Genomic DNA, 22,367 nt, shown 5'->3' on the forward strand with positions numbered 1-22,367 from the left:
TGGAGACGCTGAGGCTGCTGCTATTGAAACAGGGTAAGAATTATAGGGTTAAGTGAAAGGGTGGGGATTCTGAAATCCAAGAGCCTTCAGGAATTCTCTGCTATGGTGTACTGCCATTGCAAGTTATGGGTGGATATGTTTGTTGAAAAGAACCCCAAATCTGGGAATGAAGATGCTGTTAGCTGGCTGGGACAGTCACATTAGCAAGCCAAAAACGTGGGCTAGCCGGCAGCTCCGGAGGCGCAGGAACCAAACATCACCAACATCTGCACAGCAACATCATTGCTGTACCAGGAACTCAGATCCCAGGAGCCCCAACTCCGTTCTTGTCACACACCCCTTCCTTTGCCCTCCAACCACATAGTCCTGCCCTGGTGTGCATTATTAACCTCTGAAGTGGCTACGGGGCTTAAATAGCCGTGTCTCCTCCAGCAGCCGTATCCTTCCCACACGGAGGTTTAAGCAGATAAGGTAAATCTGAACAATATGCTGTAGCATAGAAAGGGGAAGGTGGTAGAACTGTTTGCATGGGGGGTGATGGGGGGGTGAGGATGGCTTCAATGGGCCAGGAATGTATGGAAGAACACAAGAATAAATACAAATATCTTCCCACTTAAGATGTACTGTGATTGACTTAACTGATGCAGGGGGAGGGGGTGGAGATAAACAGCCTTCCACTCCGACTCACTCTGCTGAAAGTGATGGCTTCCTTCTAGTTGGCACACTTTGCAGGGGTTGGTTGTACGCATGCAGCTCGGGGCGTTTGTGGCATCGTGGGACATTGTCTCAGCCTGCAGTTTAAGGCTTAGGAGCTTGGGGAACAGACAGTTAAAGCTTCCTCACGCCAGCTTTAAATGGCGTTGTACCACACAGCGCCCATGCCAGGTCAGCAGTCTAGATGGGAGCCGAGACACTTACTGCCCGTGCCAAGCAGTGCCAAGCACCTCTGGAAGCCCCTGCCTAGGACCCCAAATTTAGATTCATGCTGCAGTCTGGGGAGTGTTTTGACGTCTGCTGGGCTACAGGGAAAAGCGCACTGCACACTGCCTCTGAGATGAGACACAGAGCTCTCCGGGCTTGGAGTCTGAGGAAGCCGGACCTGGGCAGCGCTGCTCAGGTGAGTCGGGGATGATGGGGGGGGGGGTCTCATAATGCGGGCTGTCTGGCCCATGCCTTTGCTGTGTTTATGGGAACACTCATTCTGCTGAGGCTGGCTGTTGCGATGCAGCAAATTGATTCCGGAAGATTTCTTGTATTTCCATAATTCCTTGTTAAAAAGGAAGAACCAGGCTGAGCTTGCACTTGGATCATAAAGCCTCCTCCAGAATCAGGAGGACTATCTTAGAGGGGACCTAGCCAAGGAGGAATTGTAGTCCAGACTGCCGAGTCCCAGCAGCCTAGAATCTGATTAACATGTCTCCAGGGGAATGAATGTCTTGGGAGGCTTCACGAGGGACTGAGATGGTGGCCGTGGAATACACAGGGGTGGGGGTGGGGTGGCCAATTTCTGATTCAGAACCCATCCTAGACATACCAGGAAGCTGGCTGGAATTAGGGGAAAATATCACATAAGCTGGTGGTGTCTGAATTCTTCACAGGAAAAGATCATTATCCTTGCTGTAGCAAGCTTGGGCTTTTTGGAGAATAGAATTTTTCCCTGGTTTGCATTTGTGTTTGCATCCCTGGCTTTGGGCCTGGTGCTTGACACACACAAGAATGGTTTGTCATCGTAAGAGTGACATGAGATATAGGTCATAGCCCCAGCACATCGGCGGAGCGGCTCAGGGCATCGCAGGAGCCAGAGAGCAGTGTTCTTGTGTGGGGAAGCACATTAGCTCAGGTTAGATCAGCTTCAGGCTGAGGCAGGCACACTGCCCTGGTGGTCACAGCCCTGGGCTAGGTAAGACTCCAGGGTCTTGCAAGCCTAACCAAAATTCTGACCCATGGTGAGGGTCTGGAAGGGCAGTGCTGGTTCATAGGCAAGTTATTTTCTTGTCCAGCAGGCTAATCCTGGCATGAGGCTTGGCTGAGTCCTTGTCTACCTGTAGGGCCAGGTGCAAGAACCTCAGGGTATTGATGAAGGTGGGTCTGAGCTCCCGACCTTCCCTTTGGTCCTGTCCTGGAGGTGGTGTGTCTGCTTCCTTCTTTAACAGCGTGCTTGCTTTCCATCTTCCTGCATCCTCCGGATGCTCTCATCCTTATCCACTATTCAGGCAGGCTCCGTGCTTGAATCAATCACCTGCATTGATTGTTTAAGCTTAGCCACCATTTCCAAACAGCCCCCTCCAGCTCATGTCTCTTCTTCCTGGGCACACCCAGTGTTGATGGTTATGTATTAGATTATAATGATCCAGTGATCCGTAGCAGCCCAAAACTGATGTTCCTCCAGGGTGGGGGTGTCTATGGCTTCACGTTCCAGGAGATTTGCATCAAGTGGTGTGTGGCACACAAATGGGAGGACCCCATTCAACTACAGGGAGAGACAAAGAGAATCTGAACCCTGGGAAATTCAGGAGGCTTCCCCCAGGATCGTACCACTGTGGGGGGATTGCAAGAAATGCAGACAGTGGCAACCAAAGTCCAGATGCTACTGCCAAAGTCTGCAGGGCAGAGGCTCTGAGATGCAGGCTTAGGGCCCAGTGTGGGAGGGCTAGGCAGCCTGAACACATAGGATAGCATTTAACAGGGCCCTTCCTCTGTACCGCTGAGTGGGGCCCCAATCCAGCTGAGACTCAATGGTGGTACAGAGAGAGTAGGCTATCCCAGCACTGTTTGTCTCTCAGAGGACAACTCAGCATCACACTCAGATAACTGGATAATCATAACGTTTGGTTTTTGTCCCCTCATCAAATTCATGATCTGAAAACCAAGTCATTCATTTGTGGCGGGACTGGTACCACCACACTGTTTCTTTCACTGTGTAGCTGGAGGACTATGGTCCCCGTTAACCTTCCAGGTCCACCACACCACCTCAGCCCAGATGGCAGGCTGTGCACATGAGATGGGAGCTGGGCTTAGTAAAAGGCTGTGACAATTGTACCGGAGCTGGTCCAGGAAAAAAATACAGGCCACCTAGTGCCAGAGAAGATTAGCATGCAGCTGGCTCTGTCTCTCTCCATCGGAGGCTGAAGAAGTCAGTCACTTGACCAGAAAGATGAACATGCAGCTGCTTTATGTGGGGGTGGGGAATGCATGTGCAGATAATTCTGCAAACTACCATGGTTTGATGAGCCTAAGTCATCCACTGGCTGGGCCATAGGGAAGTTATACATAACTTGCTCTCATGAGAGAAATGAGGAGGGTCATGCCATGAAAATACTGCATACTTAGCAGCAACAATTTAATTCACTATATTATACTGAATGCATACTGGGCATGGTGGTCAAGTGTGGAGGTATACATCTAAATACTCACTATCTCCTGGAATGCATTTTAAAGGTTTGTACATTGATTTTAAATATTGTTTATATTTTGAAGTCATAGTTTCTGTTTTAATCCTATTCCCAAGCATCTTAGTTTCTTTTCCTTTTGCAGTAATATGATATTTTGACATAACTGAATTAGGGAAGGGAGGGTTTTTTGCAGGTCGGAGGCATAGTTCATCATGGTGGGGAGCTGATGACAACACATCTACAGTGATGGAACAAAGAGCATTGACTGCATACACATTAGTGTTCAACTTGCTAAGGAATGGTGCTGCCCACAGTGGAAAGGTCTTCCCACCTCAAGTAACATAATCAAGCCCCCTGCCCCCCATAGACATACTCAGAGGTCTCCCAGATGATTCTAGGCTCTGTGAAGTTGACTGCACCAACCATCACATGAAGGCTTTTAAAAAAAATATCTGAATGACTTTTAGCACAATTTAAATGTAACTATATTAGTTAATTTATGTGACTGTATCCAAAAATACCTAATATGTTGATTTCAAGGAGGAAGGAGTCACTATGGCTCATAATATCATAGGGTTTAGTCTGGGGTTACTTGTCTTTTATGGAACTGGCCACAAAAGTAGGTAACCTGACAGCTTCTTTACCACATGGTAGATACAAAACAGCGATGAGGAGGGGACTAACAAGGTACAACCTCCAAAGGCCTGCCCACACACACACCCTGTGACCCACTTCCTCTAACTAGGTTCCTCCTCCTGAAGTCTTAAGAATCTGCCAGGGACCAAGTCTTCAACACATGAACCTCTCTGGTCAGTTCATGTCAAATCCATAAGGCATTTGGAGTCTTTTGTGTTTCCTGAATCCCATTCCTTCCTTCTGCAGATGGGCAAAGTCAGCTCTCATTATCATAAAGGCACAGCGGGGACTTACTGACTTACCTAAAGTCTCCCTTCATACATCCACCAGAAACAAGAGAGAGCCAATTCAGGTTTCCTCTTGGTGACTTTGTGACTTGATGGAGAATAGAGAGCAAGAAGTGCCTGACACGAATGAAATGGTATCAGTGAGGCTTCAGAAGGAAGGTAGGGCGTTTCTCAGGTGCTGGCAAAGGAGGACTGGGCGACTATGTGTGAAAGGCACCAGAAAGGCCATAGGTATATGTGTGTGGGAGTGTAGCAAGTTAAGAGTCCACACCCACCTTTGTATTCATTAAATGCCAACGGCCATAAAAAAAAAAAAAAAAAAAAGACATGAATGTAGGGAGAAGACTTGAGAGGAGGAGGGGGTGGCCGTAGAGGTCGAGAAGCAATGAGAATGCATTTTTATACATGTTTTAAATGTTCAAGAACAAATTTACTTCATCAAAAGAAAAAAAAAATCAAATGAGGTAAGCAAATAAATGCCTGTTGTCACCTACTCTATGCAAGGTTCTTCTCTCAGCATGATACCAAGTGAAACAGTTGGGGCTCTCATGACCAAGCAGCTGAAAGAAAACTTCAGAGAAACAAAGGAAAATGAAAAGAATGGCAGGACTAAGCTTCTGGAAGGCTGTGCCTTAAGGCACAAGAGTGCAGCAAGTGTAGAACTCTGGAGGTAGACCTCCCAAGGCACACTGGAGGAAGCAAAGTAAAACCGGTCCATGTGAAAGACCAGTGGGGCAGGATAAAGCCCAGGCCCAGGCCCAGGCCCGGGAGATGTTTGTGCTTTTTTCAGTGTGGGCTGCAAGGCATATTGGATTGGATGTGGGGAGTGTGTGTGTGTTGTGTGTGTGTGTGTGTGTGTGTGTGTGTGTGTGTGTGTGTGTGTCTGTATGCATGCTTCAGGGAGACTGGATTTAAGGGGGCTGACATGGCTACAGGAGACTGATAAGGATTTCAGCAGAGATCTAGGTAGCCAGATAAACGTGCCCTGCCCTGAGTGGGGAAGGGGTCAGGGTTGAATGTCCCTGCTGAGAAGGCCACAGCCCTGTGTGTGCGCTGGAAGGATTGGGCTGAAGAACAGCATGGGGAGTGATTGTACAATTTCCTAGAGAGCGGTAAATTACCTAAAAGTCATATGATTTCCACACACGTGACCTCACAGTGGCTGCTTGCCCCCATGTTCACGTTCTTCAGAAAGCAAAGTGGACAGACAATGTCAGGTTCAAGAGATCCAACCCTGTATGACTTCTGGTCTGGCATGAATATTCTTCATGTACTGCTGATCTGTCCTGTACCAGATGAGGCCTGCACATCCATCTCCTGGGGTAGATCTGAGGGGACCAAGGCTCCCATCTCCTACTTCCATGTGGTGCTAACTAATGTGGCAGGCATAAGAAGAACTTACCCACCCTGACTGTCAGCCACAGGGTGGCTGCTGCTGCTGCTGCTGCCACTGCCTCTGAGCTGTATATAGTCCAGGCTAGCCCTAGATCACCCTGGCAACTCTCCATCTCCCATCTTGTCAGAGCAGCGCTGGGATTACACGTGTCTGTCACCACCTCAGCCTTGTTGTGTGGGTTCTGTGTGCTGAACAGGGATTCTCCTGCTTTCTGGGCTACTGAGCGGTTGCCCAATCAGCTGGCTCTCCTACCCCTCTGCCTCTTTTGCTTCCTGTCCTCTTGGTCTCACCAGAACTGTTGACCTGCCTCTCACAGCCTCCTTCCACCACCCCCACTGTAGCTTAATGGCCTGTAAACAAGCCACCAACTGTCCCAGGGGAGAGGGAGATGAGGCAGGAGAGGATGTCTTATAAATAAGACCCCACCTGTGTTAATGGGTGAGTGAAATTAATTTTTAAATATCAAGGCCTGAAGCAAAGGTCTTCTGGGGGGGGGGGTTCAGTAGAGGATCACAGAGGAGAAGTTGGCTGAGGGAGCGAGGAACGCTGGGAAAAGCCTACAGGGCTAGGTCCAGTGCTGGGGGCAGAACTTTGCTGAGGTCTGAAGCTGCTTGGTACTCAGGTTGGGGAAAGTGTGATGCTGAGCCTCAGATTGCCAATGTCCCCAACCATTAGCCTGCTCTGTGCGTGAGGTTCTCCAACGGCCCTCGGTCTGTATCCACCTTGTCCTAGACTCTCTGGGTCCTGCCTGGTTTTCTGAATGCCACAGGAAGGTTCTGTGTTCCCCTCCAGGCTGTGAGAACACATAACTCACAGAGGCATAGGGGTCTGCAAAGAGGACACTGTTTCCCTCCAGCTGGTTTTAAGTGCCTGTTTCCTCGCATCATCACAGCATCCTGTAGACTTTCCCTGGGAGCTATGCACACTGGAAGTTATGTACACTATAGACACACACCTGTGCACTGGGCTCCCAAATGGATGGAGCCAGTCATGCCCTGTGGTCTGTTTATGTTCGCTTCTCTCTGGAGTTCCTCCCTTCTCTCCTCCACCCCTCACTCAACACCAGCAGCTGACAATAGGTGATGACCAAAAAAAGTGACAAAAGCTACATGTTCCCAGAGAATAGATAGGACGTGAACTAGCCTGGGGTTGCACCAGTGGGCTGAGATTTTCAACAAAATGGCCGCAGCTGCGCCCATGGGGATTCCCCAGCTGCGGGGGAAGCTTCAGTCTGTGAGCACTGGGTAAAGAAGCAAGAAGGAGTGAGAAGCTCCCTTGTTTATTTAAAGAGACAGAGCCTACATTCTGATTGGTCTCTGTCTGGCACTTAGAAATAGTGGGAGCCTTGAATGGCTGACTGCTGCTGGCTTCCACACTAACAAAATTCTTACATAATTTGAATAGTGTATAGGCTGAAGCACTTAATGGCCCAAAAGAGAGAGTAGCAGCAGATATTTTTACATCCTCAGAATAAGATGTCAGCACAGGAGAGGAAGTTCCTGGAAGACTAGCATTTGTTTATTTATTGCTTATTTGTTTTTGAGGTTCTGTGGATGGAACCCAGGGCTTTGAACATGTCAGGCAAGTGCTTTGCAACTGAGCTACAGCCAGAGCCTGATTTCATAAGCATCTTCACTTTGCCATGCCCCCCTCACGCATAGGGATCCTTTAAATATACAGTATCAGCATTTCTTTCTTTGTGCCATCCCCTGTGCTTTAATCAGATCCTTGCCAATCACAAAAGCTTCGGCTTGGCTTGCATCTGGTGTCAGTTCTTGCTTGTTCTGAGATGGGCACATCCCCTCACAACAGCTGCATATCTCAGAAGGAGTCACTGTCTTCTTACCTTTGCGAGTTAGAGTGGAGACTGAGAAAGCTGGCAGGTGCGTATAAACCCCCAAGCAGCGGGGGCTCAGAAAGGGCACTTTGTGCTGGCACCTCACCCAGCTTCCAGGCTTCAAATTCAACTGATGGAAGATCTCTGCTTCTTATTATGGTGACCCCTTGTTATCAGTTCTTTATTTTGCTAATAGATGGGGTTTCTGGAGCATCACTTCTCAATTCTATGAACATGACACTTGGTAAAATGGTTAAAATGTTTAGGTTTAATTTAGATCTCCAAATATATGATTTTACCAACATGGATTAATCCCTTTTAAGGGTCTCTAAAGGGACTGGAGGAAGGTCCTGACCAAGGCTGTGCTTTCCCTAACATGTAGTCTCACCCAGTATGCTGCTGAGTCTTCGTGATGAAACTCTGGCTCGTAGGGTCAGCTCTATATGAAGACATGATTTCTTTTCTCAGATTCACTGACACACACGACCAAGTCACTTCATGCAAGGATAGCCCTGGTAGGTGGTGTGTGTGTGTGTGTGTGTGTGTGTGTGTGTGTGTGTGTGTGTGTGTGTGTGTGTTTTCAAGTATGCACAGAGGCACACTTATATGTATGTGGTTGACAGAAGACAATTTCAGCCATTGTCCCTCGGGTGTTGTCCACCTTGATTTTCAAAACAAGGTCTCCCACTGATGAGGAGAAGCTCACCCTAGAGAAGGTTAGACTTGCTCGACAGTGAGCCGCTCAGAGATCTGCCTGTTTCTGCCATCTGCTGCAACAACACTCCTGGGATGATAAGCACATGTCACCATGCCTTGCTTTTAAAAATGTGCGTTCTGGGGTATGGAACTCAGGTCCTCATGATAGCAAGGCAAGCATTTTACTGACTGAGCCATCCCTCCCCAGCCGAAGCATCAAGTGTCTCTGCTTTCTTTGTCTACAGAGCAAATGAAAGGAGGTGTCATAAATGAAGTGCAGGCAGAAGCGCACTTTCTGACCCCACTGCTGAGTGCCTTCTTGTCTGTTTCACAAACATCCCTGGATACACTGTCCTATCTGTGGGTCCTAGGCCAGCTGCCACGCTCAGCTTGTATGTGCCATGCATGTGTATTTTGGACACACAATGGCAAGCTCTATCATGCACTCAGCAAAGAAAACTAGGTTTTCTGGGCACAGAGGTGGCACACCCAGACAGCTACCCAGGCCAGGCAACTAGTGCTCAGTAGTGAGGCGGACCAGGGGTTGTGAATAGGTAGGGCCCCCTTGTTAGCTGCTGATGGTAGTCATCATCACACACAGTCCTGGGATTGAAACTTATCCTAGACTCCCATGACTGGCCAGAGACCACCTCATTAAATGTGGAGTCTTCTAGCTTCCCATAGTGCTGTCTACAGAAGAGATGCTGGGCAAGAGCCACCGTAATTTATGGTGTTCTGCTTAGTCCCACCAATAGGATACACCACCCTCTGAGACATCTATCTAATCCCCTAGGCAGGAAGTAGAACTGTTGTCCCAGATGGGGGGGGGGGTGGAATTAAGGAATGAAAGAGTGTAATTCCTGCAAAAGTGAGTCTCTGAGAGATGTGGCATGGTGGCTTGTCCTTAGGCCTCACCGTGCCCTGTTGTCTGACACCAGGCCCTGTTCACATTTATATTCCCCACTGGTCCTCTCCAGGTCTCTCTGACTTATGCTGTGTACATTTCACGACAGTTTCTTTTCTGTGGGAGGATGGCTCTCTGTATCTAACTGCAGTGCTAAAATGCTGGAGCCTCAGAGGAAACCAAACCAAACCATGTTGTGTGCTTTTGGGAGGGGTGGGGCATCTGGAGTGAGCAGAAATTTTTAAAAATATATTTCATTAAGTTATTCATATTACATCTCAATTGTTATCCCATCCCTTTTATCCAATTAATGGTGACTTTTTCATAAAAGCCAGTCCTGCCTGAACACAAGGGATTCACTGGACACCAACACACACACACACACACACACACACACACACACACACACACACACACAGGATGGCAGTGTCTGATGCCTAACCGAAACTCTGTGTAGGAAACACGTTCTGGTTGTGCTTCGAATTTTATGAAATTCTATCAGGATGATTTACATCTGGCTGCACAGCTATAGAAGCTTGGGAGGCTGCCTGCCCAAGTGCTTATAGACTTAAACCTGCAGACTTCCTCAGCTGGTATTCCTTATATACAAATACAATAGTGGTGGGATTCTAAAGCCCAATTAAGTGGAAAAGGTCCCTCTGGAGGTAACAATAGGCCAAAGCCCAGCAGCAACAACAACAAAAAAAGCTACTTAGTTGGCCTCCTTTGTTAAAAAGAATCCTTAAAGAAAGCACCCCTCGGAATCCCCTGAATGGGGACTGAACCAACCTCCAGTCCTAGGCGTCACACACAGGGTTAATTGAATACTCCGGGTGGGGGTGGGTTCTTCTTTTGTGGCAGTGACTGGTCACAAAACAAAACCCAGTCCCTGGATCTTGAAGGGGTTTCTAGCTCACACCCCCTTTTGGAAATTAAGCCTTAGAGTTCCGCCTTCCAGGCCAGCCTAGAGCCCTGCAGAGAGACCTCAATCTTTCCAACGTACAGAATTTACTGGAAAAGGAGAATGTAACATTTCAAGTTGCCAGCTGAATGCAGACTCCCCAGCAGTCAGCTCTGCCCCTCTTTGTCTCTTGGTACGCTGGGTGTGCAGCTGGCTCCTGTGGCAGAGTGGATGGAGGATGGGGGCCTGTCAGTTCTGCAGGCTCGGTCACCCCACCCCCACTCACCCATCCCCCACAGTAAGCTGCACGGGGGTAATTAAACCTCAGTGGCCTGGAAAGTTTAGGGGACACCAAGCGCCTGCTGCTTCCCAGGCCTGCTCTCGGGGCTGGGAGACCGCCTTTAGTTACATTGTGTCTTTACAGGTAAACAAGCTTGGGAAAGGTCACAGGTGGGAACTGAATGAGCTGAGCACCTTGCTTGTATGAAAGGTTTGCTTAATTAAATAATCACAAAAGTACTAATTGTAGAAGAGAGAGGGGGAGGGGGAGGGAAAGAGAGGGGAAGAAGAGGGAGGGGGAGAGAGAGAGAGAGAGAGAGAGAGAGAGAGAGAGAGAGAGAGAGAGAGAGAGAGAGAGAGAGAGAGAGAGAGAGACTAAATGTTTGGGGAAGTGTTAATATTATTTACTTATTAGTTTTGTAGCACACAGGGAGAATATATGAAAAGCAGGGAATTTTGTAGCAGCCATGATAATAGATGTCAGGTTTTCTCAGGCAAAGTGTTCCATTATTTTGGACCTGGACATTTTTTCTTTTCTTTCCTTTTTTTTTTTTTTTTTTTTTTACATTTCATATAAATATACAGTGTGCTGGATTATATTCACCTCCCATTACCTTTAGTCACCAACTTTCTTTCCTCTGAACCCTTTCCTCTCAGCTTGTCTTCCAATGGCAACATCTCTGAAGAAATGGTACCCCTTCTTTGCATCTGCAAGTAATGTCACTAGTCCCTTGGGAAGGAATGAGGCTTCCGGGGCACCCCCCTCTGTCCATGATGGGGCATGGAAGGGTCCCATCTTGTGTGGCTACCCCCAGCTGCTGTGTGTTCATGGCCACCCAGCCTAAGCCATTCAAGTTTTTTTCTCAGTCGCTGTAATGAAAACCATGAGTAAATGCATCTTGGGGAGGAAAGAGTTTCTTATGCTTATGTGTCACATGGGTCCATCATTGAGGGACGGCAAGGCAGAAACCACAGAGGTATGATGTTAACTGGCTTGCTGCCTAAGCTTTCTTGTAGTTCCCAGGACACCCTAACTAGGAACAGTAAGGCTCACTGTAGGCTAGACCCTCCCACATCAATCAAGAATCAAGAAAATGACAATCTGATGAAAATATTTCCTCTTCCCAGATGACTCTTGAGTCAATTTGATGACACTAACCATCACAGTTGCTGTTGCCCTGTGTCTTACCTGGATGGCAGCCTCCCTTCCCTAGCCTCCCCTCCTTGCCTCATTTCTAACTCATCTTTGACTATGTTTCCTGGGTATTGGGGAGAGGGGTGACATAGGTGTCCTGTTTAAGGATGAATGCTCAGCAATCATTCTTTTTCTCAGCCCTTAGGACAGACAGATATGCACCTCTGCATTAACAGTCACATCCTGCAAAAGGAAATTTCTCTGGCCACTTTAAAAGGCAATCTGGAAGAGGATGGGAATCTAGGGACTGCAGCTTGGCCCCCGAAGTGGTGGGGCTCTGTGGCTACTTATCCCCACAAATTGGTGCCTTGTGGCTCGCCTCCAGATGCCTACTCCTTGAAATCTCCTGAAAGGCGGCCTCCCTTATTTGATCTGCTCTTGGAAGCAGGAGTGTGGAGCTCCAAGGTGCCTTTCCTCTCTCCCACACTCCTGATGGGACCCCCACCTTCTACCTAGCAGGGTATGTATCTTGTTGGGATCAGGAACCGGGGCGGGGGGGGGGGGAAGAGGGATGAGTGGTGATGAGGTCCAAACAGAATCCCAGGAATCAGATTCCAGAGACCAGACTCAAGGTGTCTTTATTGTACAGTGTATAAGCCTTTATAGGACAGAAGGGGCCAATCAGACTATCCTGTGCTAGCCTCAAGCACCAATAGCAATCAATCAGGTTGATGTAGCTATGAGGAAATGGGGGGGATGGGTGGCGGTACAAGATCACCTCTGGAAGCCTTCATTAAGAAGTGGGAAGCCATCACCTCCCCAGCCTCAGCTCCATTTTGAGCTTTCACTGGTGTGCTAAGAGTCCCTAGTAGATGACACTGTGAGCAGCGGATCAGGATTGTTGGAGCAGGATTGTTGGAGCAGGAAAGCACAGGAGACGCTGATGCTTCACTCGCCATTCTTTATGGACCTCCAGAAGGCTTAACTTGACACTCCCCATACCTTGTGAACCTGCCAAGCAAGGGAACATGTGGCACATTCACTTTTTCCAATCACATACCCAGTGGCAGGCTACTGAGGTGGGGCTAACTTCTTCAACCACTTCCAAATTCCCATACAGTTCAGCCTTCCTGGGGGTATTGGCTACTTTTCTCATTGCTGTGAGGAAAGTACCTGACCAAAGACACTTAAAGGAGGAAGGGCTTCTAGGACTCTCTGGATCCTTCTACTTTGCTATTCTCCCATGCTTCTCTCATTTAGAGTCCCAATAGGGTGTCCTCCCCTCTGTCCCAGTTTCCTGGTAAGAGGAGGCTTTCGTGGGACATGCCCCTTGGGCTAGTATGCAGTTAAAAGTGAGTATATACCATTTGAGTCTTTCTACTTCTGGGTTAACTCACTCATGCCAAGGACAGTATAGGTGGTAAACTTTAAACCTCTACTCAGATCTAGCCAATGGGCAGAACATTCTCCACAATTGAGTGGAGAGTGGGGTATGACTTTCACACGTACTGTGGTGCCTCATATTTGACCATGTCCCATGGAGGGGGAGACCTGGTGGCACTCAGAGGAAGGATAGCAGGTTACCAAGAAGAGACTTTATACCCTATGAGCATATACAGGGGGAGGAAATCCCCCTCAGGAACAGTCATAGGGGAAGGGAATAAGGGGAAAATGGGAGGGAGGGAAGAATGGGAGGATACAAGGGATGGGATAACCATTGAGATGTAACAAGAATAAATTAATAAAAAATTAAAAAAAAATAAAGGAAGAAGGGCTTATTTTGGCTCACAGTTTAAGGGTGTGGTACATTGTAGAGAGGGAAGTCACAGGAGCACAAGAACGGACATTGTGTCCGCAGTCAGGAAATGGAGGTGAAAGCTGGCACTCGGCTTGCTGTCTCTTTTTTTGAGTTCCTGTGATGGCTAGTTTTAAGTAAACTCAACAAAAGCCAGAGTCATTTGGAAAGAGGGAAGTTGAGTTAAGAAAATGTCTCTATCAGACTGGCCTGTGGGCAAGTCTGTGGTGCATATTTTTGATTATTGATGTAAGAGGGCCCAGGTCACTGTGGGTGTTATCACCCTGAGCAAGTGGTCCTGGGTGCTATAAGAAAGCAAGCCGAGCAAGCGAGCAGGCTTCTAAGCAGAATCCCTCCTCGGTGACCACATCAGATCCTGCCATCAGGTTCCTGTCCTGCTTGAGTTTCTGCTGTGACTTCACCCAATGATGGATCATGCTATGGGACTATAAGCTGAGAGAAGCCTTTTGGTTCCCAAGCTGCTTTAACTCATGTTGCTTTGCAGCAATAAAAATCCTAACTTAGTATGGGACCTCAGACCATGTAGTTCTGTCGCCTACAATAAGGGTGGGACTTCTCATATCAATTGACCCGAAGTATAAACTCTCAAATATGACCAGATGCTTGTCTCCTAGGTGACTGTAGATCCTGTCACACTGATAGTCACTGATCTTGGCTTTTGTTAGATAACAGCCACCGTAATGTTCATCAGGGCACCACAGAGCTGGAACATCCAATCCCAGCACGCTTGCACTGGGAAATGCAGCCCAAGTGTCCATGGTTCTGAGCACTTGGGTTTCTGTGATGACTAAGTGATCTGCTCCTGTGAAACCTTTCCACCTCCGTAGTGCCTGTGCTCATCTTTGTTCATCACTCCCTCCCAATGGGGGAGGCAGGAAGACAACAAGAAGGATGCTGGTGATCTGGGGGGTATATGTGCCATAGTTAGCAGATGGTGTAGATTGGTTTGTAAATAGGAAGAATCATTTGGGTGTCTATGGGCACACAGGAAGAGAAGTCCCTGCAGGTGGCATGCTATGAATGGAGCCAAGTCTTCCTCTACTTCCTCCTTTCCTTCTCTTCTTCTTCATCTACCTCTCCTCCTTCTTCCTTCCTCCTTCTTCCTCCTCTACCTTCTCCTAATCCTTCAGTCTTCCTCCTCCTCCCCTTTAAGGAGCATGGGTCACATGTAGCAACCATGAAGAAAAAAAAACCCTTCTCAGATGTTAGGCTACAGGAACCTGCAGGAGGATGGGCCACCTATTCTTTAAAGTTGGGAAAGCCCCCCTCTCAGGTGACTGCTACACATTCTGCCTTCCTTTTGACAGTTCCTCTTGTACTACACAATGGTGTCTATTTTTGTGTAGCTCTTTCCCAGTGACCCCCAAGAGTGACGCATTTTTAACTGATTCTTCCTTTCGTCTCTGCATTTTGTCTTTTTTTTTTTTTTGGTCCCTGAATGGTTTCATTTGCTGTGATGGCTGCTGTACTAGGAGGCTGCTCTCACCAGGGTCCTTGAATAGGCTCCTGTGTGGAATCTGATGCTAAGACTTCAACTTTGACCCCTGCTAGATGCCTTTGGTGCTAAGGAGACCCAAAGCTGTTTTGTGATATCAGTGGACACTCATATTTGAAGACACCAAAGCCCACACTGCTGCTTTGGGAAATAACTCTTTGTGTCTGTGACATGTGAGAGAACTGATTCTGCTACCATCAGCGTCTTCTCTCTGTTCACATCTTTCAGGATGGGCAGCCACCATGGTCTGTTAGGACACCTTTCACTCAACTGAGGCAATGCATGGGAGAAAAAGAGCAGGGTATGGGGCCTATCGCAGTTGCTTTGAAGAACAGAAAAACACTCAGGCTTATATATTTCTTCCATCTGGTTAAGATTTTTTTAAGAGGGAGAAGAAGATCTTCTTTCAGTCACAAATAAAGCAAATGTTTTTATGGTATTTAGTGAGGGACAGGGGCCATCAGGGGCTCCTCTGTGCCTGCTAATTCAGGCCAATTTGAAGTGGCTGGAACACAGGGGTGGGAATAGGCAGAGTATGAGCAGGGCCAACACTGCAGTTTGAAGTGCTGAGGCAGAGGTGTGAGTTTTCATGGATCTCCCAGCGTTGTCTTGATGGCAGTTGTTCCCACTGGATGTGGTGGCACACACCTGCAAAATCCTCACACTCAGAGAGTGGAGGGAAGGGAGTTGGGCAGAAGAGAAATTCAAGGTCATCCTTGGAGATATAGTGAATTCCAGGTAGCCTGGATCCTATTAGACACTGTTTCAAGAAACAAAAACAGTAATAGAAAATGTTTGGGGGCGGGGTTAGCAGAGAAGTGCCCTGTGTGGAGGGAGCATAGACACCAGATGCTCTAACTTGTATCACCTGAGGCCATTCCTTGAACATCGGTATCCAAACACCGTTAGCCAAGATTGTATCTGGACACCAGAACTGAATAGCTCAGCCAAATGTTCAGACGAATGTGACCATTGCTTTGAGATGTAGTTTATTATGATGTTTCGCACACTGCTGCTGCTATTGTTTTTAACTGATGTTGTTTTTATAGCAGTACTGATATTCATAGCTTACAGTTGTTCATAGTTATACGATATTTACAGCTGTATTTTTGAGCTAACTATAGAATGTTTTCACAAAGGCTCCTCAGGTATTACCGCTGCCCTAGTTTCATTTCTGTTGCTATGATAAGATACCTGGGTAAATAAGGGAAGAAGGGTCATTTCAGCTCACAGTTCCAGGCTCTAGGCTGTCATCAGGAAGATATCAAGGCAGGAACTTGGGGCAGTCAGTCATAGCCACAGCTAGGAGCAGAGATAGAATGTCTACTTGTGTTCAGCCCCAATGTGTGGGTCTTCTCACCCCAATACCATCAAGATAGTCCCCTATAGAAATGCCTTCAGGCTAACCTGGTCTAGCCAGCCACCCATTGAGAGTCCCTTCTGAAGTGATTCCACGTTGTGTCGATAAGAAGACTGGCCCCATAGGTCATATGTTTGAATACTGGATCTTAGTTGGTGGCCATGTTGGAGGGTAGATGGGGGTAGGTGGCCCAAGGTTCCAAAAGGCTCACCCTCCCCACTGTGCTCACGTGCTTGCCCTCCTTCTCTCGTGTGTGTGTGTGTGTGTGTGTGTGTGTGTGTGTGTGTGTGTGTGTGTCTGTCTGTCTGTCTGTCTCTGTGTTTTCTATTTGTGGATCAGGTGTGAGCCCTCAGCTGCTGCTCTAGCACCATGCCTGCCTGTCTGATGCTCTGTTCCCTGCCTTCATGGTGACAGACTCCTATACTCCTATCCCTCTGGAATCACAAGCACCAAACGAACCCTTTCTTTCGTAAGTTGCTTTGGTTATAGTACTTTATTACAGCAGTGGAAAAGTACCCTATACAGCCAGTTAAGAAGAACCATCACAGACAAGTGGAAGCAATCCATCCTTCTTGTCCTCCCTTCATGTCTAAAGGAAATGAGCCTGAGCTTCCAGGCAGCCTGCCCTGGGTGGGGATCTTGGTGCTGTGAACAAAAGTTTAAACTGAGGCTTGGTTAACTGAAGGAGTTTGCCGTAGCAGTTGTGGTACATGTCCCCTGAACACTGGGTCCCTCGGGAGGAAAGAAGATGACAAAGCCTGCTAGATACCCTGGGTTTTGTCAGAGCAAGGAGCAGGCTCTCTGTCACAGGCATGGAAGCTACAAGCTGAGGGAAGGTCTCATTTGGCTACTTAGGAGGCTGATGTAGCAGTCTACTGTAATTCAACTAAAGAACTGATTAAGTCAATGAAACCAGCTATTAGAGAAATTAGTTTCTTCACTCACCCAAGTTGTGAGCCTTTTTTTCCCCCTAGCACGTTCTACACTTCTTACTGTCTTTTTGGGTGAGGGACTCAAGTGCAAATGTTCCTTGCACTAAGAACACTGCCTACACGGTCATTCACCACCCTTACAGAACCCCATATGTCAGACCTAGCTGAGGCCTTGGATAGGAAGGTCAGTGGCTGCCATTGGAACCCATCTGCCTCTGCCTGTCACCCCTGCTTTCTGCAAGGTCAGCATTCTTTCCTTTTCATTGAATAATAATAATTAACAACAACAACAATAAAATAATAATGTATGTCTATCTGTCACAGCAGGGCTATGTGGAGTTCATGGAATGACACTGTGGAGTCTGTTCTCTCCTTTACTCAGGTTCCAGGGTGACACTCAGGTTTTCATGTTTGAATGACAAGCACTTCTGCCCACTGAGCTGTCTACCCACCCTGGAAGTGAACACATGAAAACTTAGACACACGTTTTCTTCCACGCACTGAGGACTGGTCAAAGCTATGGGCCCTGCTTTCTTGATTCTGATTCTGGGACAGATAGACATACCAGGAGGCTGCTTGTTTTCTTTGTCAAAAGTCTACCATCTACTGCCCTCTTTGATTCTGGAAGAGGAGGCTGAGCAACACTATGTTGCCCAGTTGCCCCCTCTGAGCACCAAGTATTTCTGTATAAGCAATGCACTGAACCTGTGTACATGAGTGGTGATGGCTTTTAGCTTCCTTTTCATATGGTGTAGGAAATGAAACTGCTGAAAACTGAGCAAAGGACCCACTGTCCGTCATGCAACACCCAAGTGACAAAACTGAGATGCGAAAGGTCATGCTCCAAGGCTAGATGTCTGGTCATAGTGTTTACTATGGAAGCTACTGGGATCTACTCTAAGTCCAGCAATGGGAAAAATGATATGAGTTTATGCAATCTTGGCTCTGCATCAGCATCCGGTTTTTTATTAGGAAGTGGAAATGGGCCTGCATGAGGGCTATGATCTTAGCAGGTACACATCTCACTTTCATGTCCTTAGAGTGCTCTCAACATAGCAGGATGGAACGTAAGATAATAGACATTATGGAGAACACCGTGACATCCTTACTGAGCACAGGGCCACATAATTCCACAGAAGTCTTCAGAGAAGAGATAAAACTTAGAACACCATTAAAAATTGCAGCCTAAACTTTTGTGAGCTACTGAAATGAGAAATCTACTCAGGGCCTGACAAACTACACTTTCAGAGCTCCTGGACTTTTCTGTCTTAGAGACTGTAGGCGCCGTGTCACTGGCATTAGAGCTGAGCAGCTTCTCAAGCTAGGAACTTGGATGGGGCTGGATAAAAACTCATAATGTTTAATATTCCATTGTAGATTGGGTAGCAATAATACAGACACTGGCCCAAGGGTTAACATGAGAGTGCTAGGGACGTATCCACACGTGCCTGGTATCAAGACCTCAATAAATATCAACCCATGTCATCTACAAATTCTAAGGTAGGAGTGGAGTTATACTTCAAAATTAAACAGAACTCAGAGGCCTTTGGTGCAAGCTTGAGGGGGATAACCATTCCAGCGAGATGCCTGTATTCTGTGAGGCATTTCTGTGACACCAGGAAAGTAAGATGCCAGGAACAGAACATGAGTCCAGATCACCTGTGGAGGAGACTCATCACCATGACATAAATGTATCCTATATGACTGACGTCAAATCAGACACACCACCAAAGGTAGAACAGGCTTTTGATCATTTCAGATGTGTTTTAAAGGAGAAAGGAAAGGGATGTAGTCAAAATTACAAAATGTAAATGAACAAAAGACATGACAATTTGAAAATTGTCACTGAAGTAACTGGGCTCACTTGGAGATTCCCTTCCCCTCCCTCTTTATTGTCTGTTGAAACGTCCTTGGGTACCTTGTCCCGGATGACCTTGAATCTCAGTAGCCAGCATAGCCTGGCACTGGGCAGAGGCAGAGTACACACCCCCCTCCTTACCACTTTGAGTGCCCTGAGGAGGCACTACTCCTAGAATCCTCCAGACACAGTTCAAAAGTGGCTGCTGCCTGGTCCCTCTGCTCCAGTAGGCACTGTGGACATGGACTAAATAGTCTCTGGGAAACAGCAGGTGTGAGTCAGCAGCTGGTTTGTTTTTCCTGGTGTGCCACAGTAGAAAAGCCAATGTGTGTGGTGCATCTGGTTACAGAGCCAGTAGAGACAGATCCCCTCTGAGGGCTGCCTCCCTGTTACCAGCCCCCTTCCTACAGCATCTCTCTAGACATTTCCTGTCATGTCCTTTTTTTGTGTGTTCCCTAGTCCTGTGCTAACGAGGATCTTTGAAAAATGACTGGTATGGTAATGATCTACGGAACTTACCGGAGATAGCAATTAAACATGGTTAATGGCTGGGGTACACTGACACATTAAAAGGCCTGCAGACGGCGATTTATGAAGACAGCTCTGCCGCCTACTTGGTATCTGATGCATTTTCCTAGTTTCCGCTTAGGCGGGCTGATCTCCGTTCGGAATGATTTCCAGGCCTCTTTCGGTATCTCCAGTTGCCAGGCCACCAAAAAAAAAAAAAAAAAAAAAAAAAAAAAAAAAAAAAAAGAAGAAGAAGAAGAAGAAGAAGAAGAAGAAGAAGAAGAAGAAGAAGAAGAAGAAGCAGCACATTAACAAGCTTTTTCTGTCCCTCCTAGTGTCCCAGTGCCTCACGGTCCTGAGGTAGGCTTTGTCCTCATGAAGCTAATTCACCAGTTCAATTTTCAGAAGAAAAAAAAAAAAAGAAAGAAAAGGATATCAAAAGGGAAGTTGTTAAGGTCTAGGGAGATAACTGGCTCAGTTGACAATGTTCTTGTCACCTAAGAATGGAGGATCTGTGTTTTGTGCCCAATCATACATTAAATCCCAAGCTAGGAAGCTACCCTAGTTAGCTTTTCTGCTGCTATGACAAAGCAGAATGCCCCAAAGCAACTTGGGAAGGAAAGGGTTTATTCCATCTTACTGGTTACAATCCACTATGTGGGGATGTTGAAGCAGGAGCCCAAAGAAAGCATCTGGAGGCAGAAACGCAACCAGAGGCCATGGAAGAGCACTGCCTACTGCCTTGCCCTTGATCACTCACCCAGCCTGCTTTCTTATAAAACCCAGGACCACCTTCCCAATACAGCACCTTCCACAGTGGACTGGCCCCTCCCACATCAAGCAATAACCAAGAAAATGCCCACAGGCCAATCAGATGGAGACAATTCTTCAAGTGAATGAGATTCCCTTTTCCCAAGTGACTGTAGTTTGTGTCAAGTTGACAAAGCTTAACCAGCACTATGGTACACACTTATAATCCCAGGGCTGGGGAGGCGCGCGCACACACACACACACACACACACACACACACACACACACACACACACACATATATATATATATTAAGAGAAATTTTAGATTTGACATCAGAGATGACTTTTATAGGTGTATGAGATGATTTGGTGGCAATAATTGAAATGAGTGAGTGGGTTCCACTGTCCTGAACTTTGCTGACTTCTGATTATAACAAACATTCTGCTTCTTGCAGGGAATAGAACAGTCCAGCTCACCAGTGGCCAGCAGGTTCCAGGAGCATCACTTGCGTTATCCAGCACCCTACCTCTGTGACATGTGAAGAAACCAACCGAAACTCTTGAACTCCACATTCTTCAATGCCTGCACTTCCCCTAACAGTTGGACCTGGACATTTATCAAGACCCTACTGACTAAATCTGAAAAAGAGTGTCGATACTGCAATTTTCACATGAACTTTCCAAGCTATCATCTGTTCTTTTCCTCTTTCTGTGGCCAAGAATATGTGGTCTCTTGCCTTTAAAGGCCGCTGATGCTTTGGCTTCATGAGACCCAAAGCAGAAGTGTCCAGACAACTAAGGGAAAACTTAAGCTGCTGTGTTGGGAACCTGGGCCTTGACTGGGGGGAAAGCAGTAGAGGTGAAGACCCTTTAGTGATAAATTGTGAGTGTACTGGGACCGTGGTACAATGTACCTTTGGGCAAGACAATGGGTGGCTTCTTGTTGATGCCTCCTGACGTTTGTTTGGTGAGACTCTGAAACAAGCACTTTGCTCCCACACAGGCTCATGGGAAGCCTGAGTTATCTCGAGTGCCCGAGGGACATCAGCGAGATGACACAATGTGCAGAGGATCCCCCTTTGCTTCTACCAGAACTATAATTCAATGCACAGAAAGGATCTCAGTGTTGGACTCGGCTCTGATGCACGCATCCTGTCTGCAGGCGTGGGGAGTATTCCTAGGAGAACACTGAAACTAAAACAGCTACAGCCTCCTTCAGTGTCTGGGTCATTCAGAACTACCTGGATATGTGTTCAAGGCTCAAAGCGTGGCTGTGATTGAGTGAGCTGAAGATAAATTAGGATCATATTTTATTCAACCAGGAGAAATAGAATCCAGCACAGTGGCTTTCATGATCTTTGGAAATAATGTCCTGTGAATGCTGACATTGAAAAGAAGGACAGAGAAGACACTCTTCCAGACACGCAGAAGCAGGAGATGTGGCCTTGGCTTCATGAGCTATGGCAGGGAGGGACCCAGCCAGTAGCGAAGGTCTCTGGAAGCTTCCAGACAAACTAGTGTGTGTGTATTTTGTCAGATCCCTGAACGTGGGTACTGCAGAAGACTTCCTGTGTTTTCTGTGGATAAATAACTTACACAAAACTATTTATTACTACAGTACAAGCAGGCTGCAAATGCTTTGTAAGTGCCAGTTGTTTTAACAGTTGCATTAGTAACCTTGCTCTTTGCCTACATCCTAAGAGGTGTGTTGTTGTTTTTGTTGTTTTCTTTTTCTAATAGAGCCAAATACAGGAAAAAAAGAAGACTATGGCCATTGCCTGTTTCCCTGGTGCACTGGCAAGAGGTGGCCAATGGTCTCTAAAGGGTGGAGAGGTGACATGAGTGGTCTTCAGAGCCCATCAGGGAGTCCCCAGCCGGCAGGCTTATTCTGCTTCCATTCACTTAGGATGGCTTGGGCTTTCCTCCACCGGTTCTCAGCAGTCGGTTATTAAGGAGGGGAAAGGGTAACAAAAGCACTTCTCAGCCATCGGGCATTCTGCATTTGTGGGCGTGGATGGAGGAAACCTCAGCGAAGCCATTGTTGAGAAGCCCAGCAGCTGGCAGCTCAGGCCAGCTGCACCGGCTTCACGGGGGATGCTCCCAAGCTGCTGCTTTTTCCAGGCTCATTCAAGGCCAAGTGGGGCCATGTGCATGCCTGTTGTCCCATAGCTTTGTAGGGAAGAG

At 47.3% G+C, this 22,367-nt stretch overlaps 1 long non-coding RNA gene across 2 annotated transcripts; it reads left to right on the forward strand.

Moving 5' to 3' along the window:
• Positions 1–419: 419 nt before the first annotated feature.
• Positions 420–21,883, forward strand: LOC311603936. 2 transcript variants are annotated; one of them, XR_014781331.1, is made up of 4 exons: positions 420–471; positions 874–1,117; positions 11,662–11,983; positions 20,639–21,883. It is a non-coding gene; the product is annotated as an uncharacterized lncRNA (long non-coding RNA). The 2 variants fall into 2 exon arrangements; XR_014781332.1 differs by lacking the exon at positions 420–471 and having other exon boundaries at positions 694–1,117.
• The last annotated feature ends 484 nt before the right edge of the window (positions 21,884–22,367 follow it).

Source organism: Acomys minous (assembly GCF_964271855.1).
Source record: "Acomys minous genome assembly, chromosome: 8".
Taxonomy (NCBI): domain Eukaryota; kingdom Metazoa; phylum Chordata; class Mammalia; order Rodentia; family Muridae; genus Acomys; species Acomys minous.